The sequence below is a fragment of the Vicia villosa genome, unplaced genomic scaffold, assembly GCF_029867415.1.
Source record: "Vicia villosa cultivar HV-30 ecotype Madison, WI unplaced genomic scaffold, Vvil1.0 ctg.002804F_1_1, whole genome shotgun sequence".
In the NCBI taxonomy this organism is placed as follows: domain Eukaryota; kingdom Viridiplantae; phylum Streptophyta; class Magnoliopsida; order Fabales; family Fabaceae; genus Vicia; species Vicia villosa.
Window position 1 is genome coordinate 237216 of NW_026706036.1, and position 16667 is coordinate 253882.

Below are 16667 nucleotides of genomic sequence, written 5' to 3' on the forward strand. Positions count from 1 at the left end.
TTTTTAAATTAAAATTTCTTAATAGAGTTTAATCTAACAATAATTATTTTATAAATAATACTATTAATTATTTATTGGATAGAAAGAAATGAGTGTAGTTAAATAATAAATAATAAATAATATTAAAAAAATTATTAATGTCATAAAGAATAATAAATTTTATTAATATGATATAAATGGAGTACTAAAGAGTTTTGTTTCTCTTAATGTCATAATGATGTTACATTATAATAGAGTATAAATTGCAGAAAAAACAAAATTATTAAAAAGGTTAATAACCAGTGTGTTTCTTCCCGCATACAAAAATTTATATTTCAAAAATGTCATAATGAGTATGACAAGAGAGTGTGCAGAGTAATAGTATATTATTATATATGTATTAACACTGTTCCGAAAACACTCTTACATACTATTATAATAGATAATGAAATTAATAGACTTTCAAATCTTCTCTGCAATCACACCTTCCCAATTTTCCCAAGGCTCGAGAATATTTTGTCTCTGCAATCACATATCACAATACTCAATATAGAAATCTATCATATTGTTAGCTGAAGATTTCGTTTTGTAATATTTGTCCTTCGAAGAAGTGGAAAATCGAAGGAAAGATGGTTACTGATGGCCATCCCTTAAAAATAGAAGAATGGCTACTGATGGTCATGCTTCGAGAATAAAGATTTCTAAGTTCGCTATGAAGATAATGAATACTGAAAGCTAGTGAAAGTATGTGTCTTCGGGGACTTAGACAAAATTTATAAAATATATTCAAGTATTACTACTTAGCGTGTTTTCGTAGTGTTTTAATACACTGCCACGCGTCGAAGACGGACTCAGGCGGGAAGATTTGAAATTCGAAGACGGTTTCGTAACTGTCCAAGTAACAGATGGCGTCGCTAGAAGTTCTTATGAGAAACGTGGCAGCAGATTAGTGTAGGACCGTTAAGGTCGAAACTAGTATAAATAGGAGTCTTAATGTTAGGATTCTGTGTGTTCATTTTGTACAAATCACTCACATATTTACTCAAGTATCAAGCGTTAAGAGAAAGAGTTCGCTGAGAAAATGTACGTATGACACCACCACTTTAATACATGTGTATTATCTTTTGTTTTCAAATATCTTCCAGAATTACTGCATTTCGTTTACTTCTTGCCATTTACATTTCTGTATCTTTACTTTAATGTCATTTACTTTCGAATTACTTTCATGTTATTTACTTTCAAAGTCTTTAACGTTTCTGCAGTTTAAGATTCTTTACATTTTAATAGTCCTTTTAATTTCATATGTTATGTTACTTATCTTTTCGTTGAAGTCACATTTATATATAACAAAGTGATTATCAAGACTATTTGTTCTTTAATCGAACAACGCTTATTGAAGAAGACAAATCATGAATATGGTTCGAATGAACGTTGATAACAGTCTTCTTGACTATGTGTCCTAGGATCAATCTAGTCGATCCTGCGAGTAACCAAATCATATTTATTATAGTTTGGAAGACTAGCGGTTGTTTACCGGAAATCACCGTAAACACATATAAGTTTTTTTCAATACTGAAAATTTAATGTTCTTGAAATTCCTAAAATAAATTTTATGCTAATTTACTTTAAATAATTTTTTTTCCATATATAAAAATATAAAAAATATAACAGTACAATTTCCTTTATATAGAAATAACATCATTTCTAAAAATATACGAATCAAATGTTTTTTCCCGTAATTAAATATTGACTTTGTTTTGTAGCTACTAAAACTAAATTAGACTATAATTTTAAAATGAGAAAGAGAAACTAAATAATTAATAGTGATTACAAAGCATCATTTTATTGATATAAATTTAGTAATCATAATGGTTTGAATTTTAATAAGCATCATTTCTAATGCTTAGCTTTCTATAGCAATATAAAGTTCAAACTTCATCACATCTCTAGCTGTAAGTTGCCTATGGTGTGGCAGTTGGGTTGGTGGCAGTGGATAGTCTAGACCTCTTCTAGCTGTAAGACTCCTATGTTTGACTATGAGAATCGTAAATCCTGCAACTAATGAAATGCTACCAGGATCCAAAATATCATTGAAAGAACCTAATGCACAAAACTAAAGAGAAAATTACTTAATAATTAAAGAACCTAAAATGTAGGGTAATAAAATTTTAGAGAGAAGAGGAATAAAACAAAACTGAATTAGAAATAGAGAGAAGAATAGAGAGAAGAGTAGAACAACTACTTGTGAGCAAAATCATAAAACAACTCTTCAAATAATTTGGTTATAAATGCAAATCCTTAAAAAAATAAAACAGTTTTAAAATTGAAGGAGGAATTTATCCATAAAATTCTAACAATGTGTCATACCCCAAATTTGTCCTACCCTTTAATTCCTAACTGGCTTAGACTTTACATTCATGTACATACCTCCATTAGGTCATCTAACACATCATGCATCGCTATTCAATAGATTTGGCTTGAGATCGAGGTCACTGATAGAGCTGAGACTTCATATGGTTTGGAGTTCGTATTTCATGCAAATTTGTTTCTATTGAGGCTTCGACTGATCATGGATCGGGGTTTTATTTCACTGTGTTTGCATCAACCAATTAATCGTTAAGGTTATGCTATGATTACTATGTGTATCATCCCATCATTATGATTTCATCTAATTTATTCATCAATTCAAGGTTTGGTCCATTCGGTTATTAGGGGTACAAGTCACTGAGTTTGAATTCATAGTGAAGATTGAAATGGTGCATGAGACTTTATGGATATCTCAAAGATTTAAAAGAATTTGATGAAAACCTTGACTTTTGGTCAAAGTCAACTACATGGAGGTTAATTTTATAACTATGAATCTTTCTTAAGCTATGGTCCAGTTCGTTATACCATGTTACTATTGGTTCGTCAAAGGCAAGTTGAGAAATGTTAGATTTAAATTGAAGCATTGGAGGGAAAGTTTGGAAAGTCATTTAAAAAGGGAAAAAGAATAGTTTTGTTCATCACACTTTCAAGCCAAGATCTGCTGTTATACCAAGTACATGAAAAATATTACATTAGAAAACGTGATGCCTAAGGCCACTCACAATACAAAGCCATTTATCTCAAGGCATCACACGTAGTGCAATGACCTGTGTGTCAGTAACTTGATTCAAATCGGTCGGCAATACCCAAATTGGCATACACACTTCAGTCATGTACTAACATCCAGCCACCTAAACTGATTTCAGCAAACTGATGCTCCTGGGACTTTCTCTTCAACTGCTGATAGGAGTGAGTCCAGTTTGAAGGAAAAGAATGCGTATCGGACACGAGACTGAAACCAAACCTACTGTGCTCCAAAGAAATTGCTCCTACATCAATGTACGCCGAAACCACGCAACATTAATATCAATCCAACCTGCCATACACATGACATGCACCCAAGTTCAAACCAATTCAAAAATCCCAAAGAAACAATATTCTGCAGTAGTCTAGTCAAATCAAAAGAATACAAGTTTAAACCAAAACAACACATACTTGACATTCAGCATACATTATACTCAATATGACCATCCACCTGCAAGATCAAACCAAATCCAGTTCAACTCAAAATCTCATTCATAACATACAAGCCATTCATCATGTTCTGATACAAAGTAATGCAACACTCAAAAAGACGCCAGTTCAGAATTGAGGTGACGGGATAGTTGTAACCGAAAATTCGGAAAAGAAAAAAGAGTCCCATTCACCTCGTAACAGTTTCGATCACGGCCTTTAATCTGCAGTTTCACTTCCAACTTCGAGCAACCGTCATCACCAAGAAAGCTACAGCCCTGCACATTTGTTAATGGATCAGATTCGGTTCACATTGAAACCATCAGTCATACATTCAGTTCAAACCGACGTCTACAAACAATGTCAAGAGATTGTGGTACTTGCAGCAATACAGTGGCCAAACTCAGGCTTCAGTCATAAAATATAAACAACAAAGATACACATCCAAAATAAGTCACATACCATATCATACATAACGAAGCCATACATCTTATCACAAAAATCCAGAACTAACAACCTCCCAGCTAACTTTCAGGTTCCTAAAACCTAACACTAATCAAAATCAACTAACTTTCTCAAATAATCCTAACCTCCATAACAGAAACATGTAACTAACTTACAACAGACTTCAGATTTTGTAACTAACCACCTAACTGTCCTAACAGCTCTAACAGCATTATCACCAACACTAACAGTTTTCATAACCTCCTAACAGAATTCAGTTATTATTCCTTAACAGTTTCTAGCCCATAACAGAATCAGTTAACAGAAAATCAGAAGAATTTACCTGAGAAAGCCATATATAATCAAGCATCGACCCATTCTCCAGTTCCTCTCTTCACTTCCATTCATCACCACCACTACACGCCATTCTCACACTTCACTCATCATCATCTTCATCTCTCAGTCATCTTCTTCATCACTCTCCACGCCATTTCACCCTCACTCATCCACACACCATAACTATTTCTCAACCTTCACGCATAATCATCTTCAACCTCCTTCAATCACCACCACTCCTGCAACTTCTCTTCTCTCAATTCCCTCACTCTCTCACTAAAGCTCTCTCACCATTGTTGTACGAGACTTCACCTCGAAATCTCGTTTCAACTGAGCTTAGCCTCAATCCGATACACTCTCTCAACATCTCTCAATCTCGCAACACAACACACGCAATCGAGAACACAAAAAAAAACAAGCAGAAGAAGATAGAAGAAGAAACAGAATCGAGAAGAAGATAAAAGCAAGAGGACGCATAATATTATCTCACCTCTGGTTTTTGATCTTCCATTGCAGGTCTCCAATCAGGTGTTTAGGAGACATTGAATTGAAATTTTGTTGAGGATAGAAGTGGAGAAGAATTAGACGGTGAGAACGGCGGCGGAGCTCGAAAGAAAGGGAGGATCGTGCCGCCGCGAGTCATTGAGGGAGAGAGAGGAAGCTCGCGGAAGGAGGCGGAGGACGCTCATCGGAGAGAATGAATTGAAGACGAGACTGACGCGCAATGGCGGAGGAGGAGTCTTTTTTCGCCGGTGAGAAGAAGATCTTCATCGCGCCGTCGTGAGAGCAAGGAGGAAGAGGTGAAAGAAGCACGTGAAGCCCAAGAGCCACAAGTTTGTAACCCTAAATTCCTCTTTCCATCTTTAAGTATATTTGTTAATACTTGTTAATTTAATTTGAGTCTTAATTAGCCTAAAGTCTGAATTAATGTAGGTTTGATTTGGTTAATGGATAGTGATTAGGATTAACTTTGAATCATAATAAAAATCTGAATAAATCTGGATGCAAGTGGATCAGTTCAATAATTCCTTGGGCTATGCACACGAAACTGCTAATTACACCACCCCTTGGCCCATGACATCTTTTTGCTGGACAAAACTGATACAAAAAAACTCTGTTGGGCCAACACCCTGGGCCCAACGCCTCTGCTATATGCATCACTGAATTCAACTTGCACCCCCTGACTCCATTTAATTGATAGTTTTTTTAGGTTTTTTTACTTAGTTTTTTGCTACTTCTTTTAGGTAATGAAATGACATAAAAATCTCACAATAAAAATACTAGTTTAGGCGTATTAAAATTTAGGTTTTAGGCTAGTACTAATTTTGACATTTAATTTCCTTCATAAAAAGCCCATAAAAAATAAGTAGTTTTTAGTTTTAATTCAAAGTGGTGTAAACATGATAAAAATCTCTTGACTTTTGTTAGACTTTTAGGTGATTGTTGACATAAAAAGCTTATAAAAAAATAGTAGTATTTTTTAGTTTCATTTTCGTACTAATGCTTGAATCGTTTTTGTAGTATTTCCATGATCGTTTTGTGTAATTGTTGTGTGACTTTGTTGCTTAGTTTTTGGCCTTATTTTGGGCCTATGTTGTTAATACCACTTGTATGCTTCTTTTAGAATCTATCTCATGTTAACAATAGGAATTAGAATAACTTAGATTAGAGAATAGGTTAGTTCCCTCTTGCATTCTTTTTCTTTTTCAACTCTTTAAAACATTAATAAAAGGAAGATGCGAATCACATTAAGCAAGTGATAGAGAAATGAGTGGGATTCATTCCCTAATCTATTTCTCAATCGCTTAGTGGCATAGAAACGAGTGGGATTCATTCCCTAATCTGTTTCTCAGTCACTACTTAATGGGAGAGAAACGAGTGGGATTCATTCCCTAATCTGTTTCTCAAACATTAGTTAATGGGAGAGAAATGAGTGAGATTCATTCTCTAATCTGTTTCTCAAACATTACATAATGGGATGGAAGTGAGTGGGATTCATTCCCTAATCTGCTTCTCGATCATTATACATTTTATGTGATTCGAATCGTGAAGTAAATTCCCTTAAAAAATACACAACCAAAAACACTTTAAAACATCTAACAATGGTTCAGACTAAAGCAAAGTAGAGAAAGTGGTGAGTGGCCCGGTATTGGGAACTGTTCACCACTCATCTATCCTAAAAGACACAAACCCATCATTTCTTTTTCTTTTGCCTCGTTGGCACTTAAGGGCAATGTCATTTCCGTTCGTACGCATCGTAGGTCTTCCCTTATGCAAGAACGTGAACGTTGACTCCGCCCAACTAAAAAACACAAAAACAAACAGAAAATCTTTAGCCGAGCTACGGTAACTCTGATTCCTGAAAAGGATACGTAGGCAGCGGGGTAGGGCCCGTGCGAGTACAATTCTTTATTTTCCCTACATTTTGCATTCATTTCGCATTTAGATATAGACATAGTTATACACCCTTTAGATAGAAACAAACATAGGTGGATACCATCGAGTACGATGGGCGCGAGGGGTGCTAATACCTTCCCCTTGCGTAACCGACTCCCGTACCTTGATTCTCTGGTCGCAAGACCTCGTTCTTATCCTTTGCCAGGTTGTCTGATATTCCTTTCCCTTATGGGATAAATATATTGGTGGCGACTCTGTTCATTTTTCGCGAGCGTGCGACAGCTGGCGACTCTGCTGGGGATTACCTAAGCAAGTCGATCCTAGCCTTTGTTTGTTTCGTTTATTGGGTGTTTATTTATGTGTTTATGTGTTTACATCTTGTGTACATGTTTACATCTTGTATATATGTCTGCATATCATGTTTACTTTCCGCATGCATCTGGACTATATTATGGGTCCCCGTGGGGGCCACATATTTTTCTGTTTTGTTTTGCAGGTTGGGTGGGATGATTCTATGAGGTAAAAGGCCCAATACCCAGGCCAGAGTTGACACATAGGATACCTAGGATAGAGTGGATAGTCATGACGCCAACAGAATGTCAGGTTCTGTTGATTGCGATCATGAGACCCACGACCAGCCGAGGTTCAAATGAGATACCGTTGTTGGCATGTATTTGCGACAATGATGGTGTTTCAGGAGAACTGATAACGCTGGAAGCCATTGACCTACCTTGACCTAGATTCACCTGTGAGTGGGGTGGGATATATATGACAGGTACCGTTGGTGACTATTCTATTCTGTTGGTGACTATTGGTTTTCCTGGTATTCAAAAAGGTGTCGGACCTTTGATCCTGTGACATTTGACCTGTATCAGTTATTCAGAGGATTGTACAGTGGTTACTAAGATTATATGGACCGTTGATCCCATGCTTTTGCATTGCATAACATCATTGCTTTATCCACTCCATTTATGAAAGATCCTAAAGTCTATTTCCAAAAAAAGAGAAAAGAAAAGAAAAGAAAAGAAAAGAAAAGATATGTAAAAGAAAAGGAAATAGAACAGCAAAAAAGAAAAGAAAAATATCCTATACAAAAAATGCTTTGATCTCAAAAAAAAAAGGAACAAAACAAAAGTGCGAAAAGACTTTAGGATCTCTCATAAACAAAACATGCATTCATACTATCATGCATTTCATGGTTCTCTCAGATACTTATGGGACCCTTTCTCTTCAGATTTCCAGATCAACAACAAATTTGACTTCCCACCGCCACGACTCCGAAGTCAACTATGGAACAACTCCGTGAGGAAATGGACGAGATGAGGGAACAAATGGGTCATCTTATGTTGGAGATGCAAGATTTGGTCCATAATCAGGATGCACTGAAAGAAGAGAATAGTCAGTTGAAGACTCAATTGAGCTTGGTCATGGAAGTTCTGAAGACGGTATTAAGGAAGGAAGGGGATGTTGTTCCTACTGCTGCAACGGAAGTTGTTGATCCCTTCTCTTCAGTAGGATCCCTTCCCACTCATGGAATACCTCAGGAAGTTCCTTCTCAACTCCATGTGCCATTACCTCCATGCCAATTTGTTCTTCAAGGGGGCCAAATGTGTGGGAAAAAGCCTAAGATACCTCAGAGAATTCTCAATCCTATCCCGATGCCTTACGCTCAGTTACTTCCCCGTTTGCTGGAGCTTCAGTTGGTTGAGCTACGAGAATTGGCTACGCCTGAAAAGCTTCCCCCAACTTTGATGCCAATGCTCGATGTGAGTTCCATTCTGGGGCGCCTGGTCATGATGTTGAGCATTGTAGGGCACTGAAACATCAAGTTCAAGATCTCATTGATTCAAAAGTGATTTTGTTCACCCCTGAGGGTATGTTTGTTCAAGGAAATGGGGTTCCAATTGCGGTGGAAGAAAAGGTTGATTCATACTTCTATGTCAGATCTACTTCAAATCAGAAGCATAATGCACCATCTTGGGTTCCAGGTTTCCCACCTCATCAGTCTCCATTTGTTTCACAGCCAGGTCAAAAGAGGAAGACACCTGAACAGAATGGGTACTGGAATCATTGCCATCAGCAGGGTCCACAAATGCCAAGGAGACCACCAAGAAGAATTGACCCAATTCTTATGACCTATAGTCAGCTGCTTTCTCATTTGCTCAAGGATTCTTTGGTCCAACTAAGGGAGTTTAAGCCCCCTCCAACACCAATTCCTCAAGGATATGACTTAAATGCAAGGTGTGAGTACCATTCTGGGACATCTGGACATTCAACTGAGGATTGTAGTATTTTGAAACACAAAGTCCAAGATCTCATTGACTCCAAAGTAATATCATTCACTCCAAATGGCCTGCGCATAAAACGAAGAGTTCACGCATAAGTGAATGCCCGTATTCCAGAAAGTATCACAAAAAAAAAAAAAAAAAGAAGAATAAGCCCAAATGGAGTCAAGGCTCCTCAACATTGGCAATCATCACTTCATTTCCGTATTCTCACTTCAGTATTCCTTATTTTGGTTGAAAACTACTTCCTTGTCTGAGTTGGTTGGTATGATAATAATAAAAGCACCACAAATTCTCGAGCAACTTTGTCATAATCTTTTCCAAAAAAGGAAATCAATAATGTGTTGTAGAAGCGTCTCAAGGTTCTTATGCTCAGTTGTATCCGTGGAGGTTGGTGTTTCAGTTGGTGTTTGATCTCTTTGCAACAAATAGCTTCTCTAAGTTTGGTGACTACACAAGGTTCCTCCATGTTTAATGGTAAATACTTCTTCAATGAATATGCTTGGGGCTCCCGCACGAGGGATAAGCAAGACGCACTCTTATCTTGAGCATTGCATCACTCGCATTGCTCGAATCCCTAAAGCATTACAAATTCTTGGGTGACTTCGTCAGAATCTTCTTCCATGTGGTAATCAAGAGTATTCTACACAATGCTCCTGATTCTCAAGGTCTTCTTCACCACAAGTTCTCAGTTTGATGACCATGCAAGGTTCCTCCACTTTCGATAATGAATACTTCTACAACATCTATGCTTGGGGCTCCCGCACGAGGGATAAGCAAGACATACTCTTATCTTGAGCATTGTCTCACTCGCATTGCTCGAATCCCTAAAGTAAAAGAAAAAAAGAAAAAGCTTACGACTCATGGGTGACTTCGTTGGAGTTCTCTCTTGAAGTAATCCGAAGTGGTTGGAAGGAAATGATGAAAGTATTCGAGATCAGCAAGTCCAGACGGAGACGAGTCTCCTCAACAACGACACTCATTTAGTTTCTTACTGCATTCTCATTGTAATTTTTCATTTGTGTGTTTAAGCATCAATAGCATGTAAAAACTTGTTAATTTCTGAATGAAAATCATAATACATTGTTTATGTTTGTCTTGAAGTAATCCATTCGTTATCACTCATAAAATGTTTTGGCATTACGATACCAACTTTATTAATTGCTCGCTTATGCAAAAAGCTGAGGGAGAATGATGAAAAATAAAAATGCAAAATCTCTAATCGTGTGTTTTCGAATAAAACCCTACTGAGGATGTACAGGCATTGTTTCAAATCCCCAAACACTGGAGATATAAGGGAGATAGACCCTCGTCAACCCCTTTGAGCCTTGAAGTAGGAGTTTCTTTTTCTAATCATAAAAAAAAAACCCTTATTTTAACCCTGGGGCAGGGTAGTGCTCATTTAACTCGATCGAGTGTTCAAAACTCACCAAAAGGTGCATCTAAGGATACAACAATGGTTATCCTTCAAAAGGTTGAGGAATTTCAAAACCGCAATGATTATCCTTATTCTATCAAGAGGTCAGGAGATGACGACACAACGATGGTTATCCCTCATCAATCAAAGAACGAGGCAGTCACAATCACCTCCCACAAATCGAGAGCAACGCAAGATCACACGACTTGTTCAAAAGTGAATAAAAAAAAGAAAGCCCGCTAAGTCAAAAACTTGAAATAAGTGACTTAGGCAAAAGTTAGGGCATCCCGCTGGACTCCAAAATAAAATTCAAGAGAATTTGTCCAGGCAAAAGTTAGGGAAAGCAGAAGCGAAAAATAAGGATTACAAAATAAAAATCCTTATCAAAAGAACAAAGTCGTGTGATCAGACACCAAAAATGCAAGATGAAGTGACTGCCATGTCCAAAAAACCTCATTGATTCCTCAACCATTCCAAATTCCTTATGAGGAATGAACACTCATGTCGAATTAATTGAACCTAGGAATGGAGAACATCATGAAGGGGGTGGGTACCAAATAATTTCGAGCCTAAAAATCCTTTGTTTTTTAAAAAACCGTGAACCTGGCCAAGTTACAACCCTCAAAAGTCCTAATTGAAGTAGGGTTATTTTGAAAGCACACTCCCAAGAGATAGCGTTTAACTGACTCCCAATGAAGCGAGACTCATATCCATGTTGGTATCGTATGCCTACTTTATCTTCCATGTGCAAAAATCGAGGTTGTGTCAACTAGTGATCCATTCACAAGAGGTCGCAACCTCATTTCAATAAAAAGTTTCTTTAAACTTCAAGACTAACATAGGCTTTGCATTAGAATTATCATTCTTAGAATTAACATTCTTTTGCATACAAAATATGTGCTTAAACATCAAGGAAATTACCGTGATGAGAATCAGTAAGTAACTCGACCATGTCAAAGTACAAGAGACTTGAGAACTCCGAGGAGGGAAAGCTAATCATCTCAAATATTGACCATCAAGGGGCAAGTTATCCAAAGAACTCCGTTGGGCATGAACAGTTAATGCATTCTTTGATTACCTTGAGGGGAAGAGTTTGAAGACTCCGTTGAGCGTGGTAAAGTTGTTTCCATATTTGTTTGACTTCAAAACAATGAAAGCTTGAGGATTCTAGTAAGATGTACCTAATCAGGGGCAATTAAGTCGAGGTTTGACCTCTCAAATTCTGCATATCTGGGGGAAATCATGTCGATAAATCTCTTCAAGCTTTGATCAATCTGGGGCAATCAAGTCGAGGAATCTCTCTTGAGTTCAACCAATCTGGAGCAGTTACGTCGAGATTTGGCAAATCTCTCCAAGGATCCACAGGGGCAATTTCCTTCATGGGTCATGAAACTTGGGGCACGATCTTCTGATCTTTATTGTCCTCTCCCTAATCATAGGAGTTTATTTCTCCTAGAATCTTGGTCTCTCCCCAAGCATGGAGTCTATTTCTCCCAAGAGTTTGTTCCATTCCTCGAGCATAGGAGTTTATTTCTCCTAGGAGTCGTCCTACTTCCTTAACCAAGGCTCCTTATCTAGATTTCTCATCCCCAACATGGTGAATCAAGGGAATCTCCTTAAGCTGAAAATCCTCCAAGCAGTGGCACATGGTGAAAAGTCAGAATTTTTCTTCAAGTCAAAGAAGGTGCATCCTACAAATCAAATTCCAATATCTATTGGCACCTCCACGTGGTCCTTAACACTAAGGGGATTCTCCCTGGTGTTTACATCACTAATGCCTTTATTTGGCATTCTGCATATAGTATTCATTGCATATAACATTGCATCCTCAAAAGCGCAGCATATCCATCAAAAATGGAGCATTACGCCATAAAAAATCCAAACATGCATACAAGGCATAGGCCAGATAACATAAATCATCCCTCAATCACGACAATGATACATCCCCATATAAAATGTCCTTACAAACTCCAATTGATATCTGCTACTCCATTACAAACCTCCACCCACGGTGCCGATACTTGGTTTTACCAACCTCCAATCCCCAGTCTAAGTGCTTTTCAATAATATCCTTGTGGATCGTAGGTCTGGCAACCTTATCCTCGTCTTTTTCAATCCTTGTGGATCGTAGGTCTGTCAACCTTATCCTCGTCTTTTTCAATTCTTGTGGATCGTAGGTCTGTCAACCTTATCCTCATCTTTTTCAATTCTCGTGGATCGTAGGTCTGTCAACCTTATCCTCGTCTTTTTCAATTCTTGTGGATCGTAGGTCTGTCAACCTTATCCTCATCTTTTTCAATTCTCGTGGATCGTAGGTCTGTCAACCTTATCCTCGTCTTTTTCAATTCTTGTGGATCGTAGGTCTGTCAACCTTATCCTCATCTTTTTCAATTCTTGTGGATCGTAGGTCTGTCAACCTTATCCTCATCTTTTTCAATTCTCGTGGATCGTAGGTCTGTCAACCTTATCCTCGTCTTTTTCATTTCTTGTGGATCCTAGGTTTGTCAACCTTATCCTCGTCTTTTTCATTTCTTGTGGATCGTAGGTCTGTCTACCTTATCCTCGTCTTTTTTATTTCTCGTGGATCGTAGGTCTGTCAACCTTATCCTCGTCTTTTTCAATTCTTGTGGGTCGTAGGTCCGTTGACCTTACCCTAGTTTCGAGTCACAGATCGTAGGTCCTACCTTTCCATCAAACCCGTATTTCCCAACCACAGTTTCATACAACAGACTCATTTCCATCGAGAACCTTGTATTGGCACCATTACCACGTTACAAGCTATCACCGTTCATCCATTACTCACTGTAAATATTGCCATCATAAAAACAAATTTCTCCTTCCCCAGCAGATATCAAAACAAAAATAAGATAACACTCGCACCATATTCTCCTTAGGACAAATTTCTGGTACTTTGATATTTAATCTTCTTCTACCTCGAATGTTCGAAAGGCTAACGCCAATCTCACCTTCAAGTTTAAGACGATTAAATAGGGGCAGCTGTCATACCCCAAATTTGTCCTACCCTTTAATTCCTAACTGGCTTAGACTTTACATTCATGTACATACCTCCATTAGGTCATCTAACACATCATGCATCGCTATTCAATAGATTTGGCTTGAGATCGAGGTCACTGATAGAGCTGAGACTTCATATGGTTTGGAGTTCGTATTTCATGCAAATTTGTTTCTATTGAGGCTTCGACTGATCATGGATCGGGGTTTTATTTCACTGTGTTTGCATCAACCAATTAATCGTTAAGGTTATGCTATGATTACTATGTGTATCATCCCATCATTATGATTTCATCTAATTTATTCATCAATTCAAGGTTTGGTCCATTCGGTTATTAGGGGTACAAGTCACTGAGTTTGAATTCATAGTGAAGATTGAAATGGTGCATGAGACTTTATGGATATCTCAAAGATTTAAAAGAATTTGATGAAAACCTTGACTTTTGGTCAAAGTCAACTACATGGAGGTTAATTTTATAACTATGAATCTTTCTTAAGCTATGGTCCAGTTCGTTATACCATGTTACTATTGGTTCGTCAAAGGCAAGTTGAGAAATGTTAGATTTAAATTGAAGCATTGGAGGGAAAGTTTGGAAAGTCATTTAAAAAGGGAAAAAGAATAGTTTTGTTCATCACACTTTCAAGCCAAGATCTGCTGTTATACCAAGTACATGAAAAATATTACATTAGAAAACGTGATGCCTAAGGCCACTCACAATACAAAGCCATTTATCTCAAGGCATCACACGTAGTGCAATGACCTGTGTGTCAGTAACTTGATTCAAATCGGTCGGCAATACCCAAATTGGCATACACACTTCAGTCATGTACTAACATCCAGCCACCTAAACTGATTTCAGCAAACTGATGCTCCTGGGACTTTCTCTTCAACTGCTGATAGGAGTGAGTCCAGTTTGAAGGAAAAGAATGCGTATCGGACACGAGACTGAAACCAAACCTACTGTGCTCCAAAGAAATTGCTCCTACATCAATGTACGCCGAAACCACGCAACATTAATATCAATCCAACCTGCCATACACATGACATGCACCCAAGTTCAAACCAATTCAAAAATCCCAAAGAAACAATATTCTGCAGTAGTCTAGTCAAATCAAAAGAATACAAGTTTAAACCAAAACAACACATACTTGACATTCAGCATACATTATACTCAATATGACCATCCACCTGCAAGATCAAACCAAAGCCAGTTCAACTCAAAATCTCATTCATAACATACAAGCCATTCATCATGTTCTGATACAAAGTAATGCAACACTCAAAAAGACGCCAGTTCAGAATTGAGGTGACGGGATAGTTGTAACCGAAAATTCGGAAAAGAAAAAAGAGTCCCATTCACCTCGTAACAGTTTCGATCACGGCCTTTAATCTGCAGTTTCACTTCCAACTTCGAGCAACCGTCATCACCAAGAAAGCTACAGCCCTGCACATTTGTTAATGGATCAGATTCGGTTCACATTGAAACCATCAGTCATACATTCAGTTCAAACCGACGTCTACAAACAATGTCAAGAGATTGTGGTACTTGCAGCAATACAGTGGCCAAACTCAGGCTTCAGTCATAAAATATAAACAACAAAGATACACATCCAAAATAAGTCACATACCATATCATACATAACGAAGCCATACATCTTATCACAAAAATCCAGAACTAACAACCTCCCAGCTAACTTTCAGGTTCCTAAAACCTAACACTAATCAAAATCAACTAACTTTCTCAAATAATCCTAACCTCCATAACAGAAACATGTAACTAACTTACAACAGACTTCAGATTTTGTAACTAACCACCTAACTGTCCTAACAGCTCTAACAGCATTATCACCAACACTAACAGTTTTCATAACCTCCTAACAGAATTCAGTTATTATTCCCTAACAGTTTCTAGCCCATAACAGAATCAGTTAACAGAAAATCAGAAGAATTTACCTGAGAAAGCCATATATAATCAAGCATCGACCCATTCTCCAGTTCCTCTCTTCACTTCCATTCATCACCACCACTACACGCCATTCTCACACTTCACTCATCATCATCTTCATCTCTCAGTCATCTTCTTCATCACTCTCCACGCCATTTCACCCTCACTCATCCACACACCATAACTATTTCTCAACCTTCACGCATAATCATCTTCAACCTCCTTCAATCACCACCACTCCTGCAACTTCTCTTCTCTCAATTCCCTCACTCTCTCACTAAAGCTCTCTCACCATTGTTGTACGAGACTTCACCTCGAAATCTCGTTTCAACTGAGCTTAGCCTCAATCCGATACACTCTCTCAACATCTCTCAATCTCGCAACACAACACACGCAATCGAGAACACAAAAAAAAACAAGCAGAAGAAGATAGAAGAAGAAACAGAATCGAGAAGAAGATAAAAGCAAGAGGACGCATAATATTATCTCACCTCTGGTTTTTGATCTTCCATTGCAGGTCTCCAATCAGGTGTTTAGGAGACATTGAATTGAAATTTTGTTGAGGATAGAAGTGGAGAAGAATTAGACGGTGAGAACGGCGGCGGAGCTCGAAAGAAAGGGAGGATCGTGCCGCCGCGAGTCATTGAGGGAGAGAGAGGAAGCTCGCGGAAGGAGGCGGAGGACGCTCATCGGAGAGAATGAATTGAAGACGAGACTGACGCGCAATGGCGGAGGAGGAGTCTTTTTTCGCCGGTGAGAAGAAGATCTTCATCGCGCCGTCGTGAGAGCAAGGAGGAAGAGGTGAAAGAAGCACGTGAAGCCCAAGAGCCACAAGTTTGTAACCCTAAATTCCTCTTTCCATCTTTAAGTATATTTGTTAATACTTGTTAATTTAATTTGAGTCTTAATTAGCCTAAAGTCTGAATTAATGTAGGTTTGATTTGGTTAATGGATAGTGATTAGGATTAACTTTGAATCATAATAAAAATCGGAATAAATCTGGATGCAAGTGGATCAGTTCAATAATTCCTTGGGCTATGCACACGAAACTGCTAATTACACCACCCCTTGGCCCATGACATCTTTTTGCTGGACAAAACTGATACAAAAAAACTCTGTTGGGCCAACACCCTGGGCCCAACGCCTCTGCTATATGCATCACTGAATTCAACTTGCACCCCCTGACTCCATTTAATTGATAGTTTTTTTAGGTTTTTTTACTTAGTTTTTTGCTACTTCTTTTAGGTAATGAAATGACATAAAAATCTCACAATAAAAATACTAGTTTAGGCGTATTAAAATTTAGGTTTT

General features: G+C 37.9%; 2 long non-coding RNA genes across 2 annotated transcripts; both read right to left on the reverse strand.

Annotated features, from left to right (window-relative positions):
- Positions 1–3009: 3009 nt before the first annotated feature.
- Positions 3010–4364, reverse strand: LOC131639850 (uncharacterized). Its single transcript, XR_009295077.1, has 3 exons — positions 4307–4364; positions 3714–3797; positions 3010–3335 (listed from the first exon to the last, which is right to left on the reverse strand). It is a non-coding gene; the product is annotated as an uncharacterized LOC131639850 (long non-coding RNA).
- A 9703-nt stretch (positions 4365–14067) lies between these two features.
- On the reverse strand, positions 14068–15422 carry LOC131639849 (uncharacterized). The gene is made up of 3 exons (XR_009295076.1): positions 15365–15422; positions 14772–14855; positions 14068–14393 (listed from the first exon to the last, which is right to left on the reverse strand). It is a non-coding gene; the product is annotated as an uncharacterized LOC131639849 (long non-coding RNA).
- Between the last annotated feature and the right edge of the window lie 1245 nt (positions 15423–16667).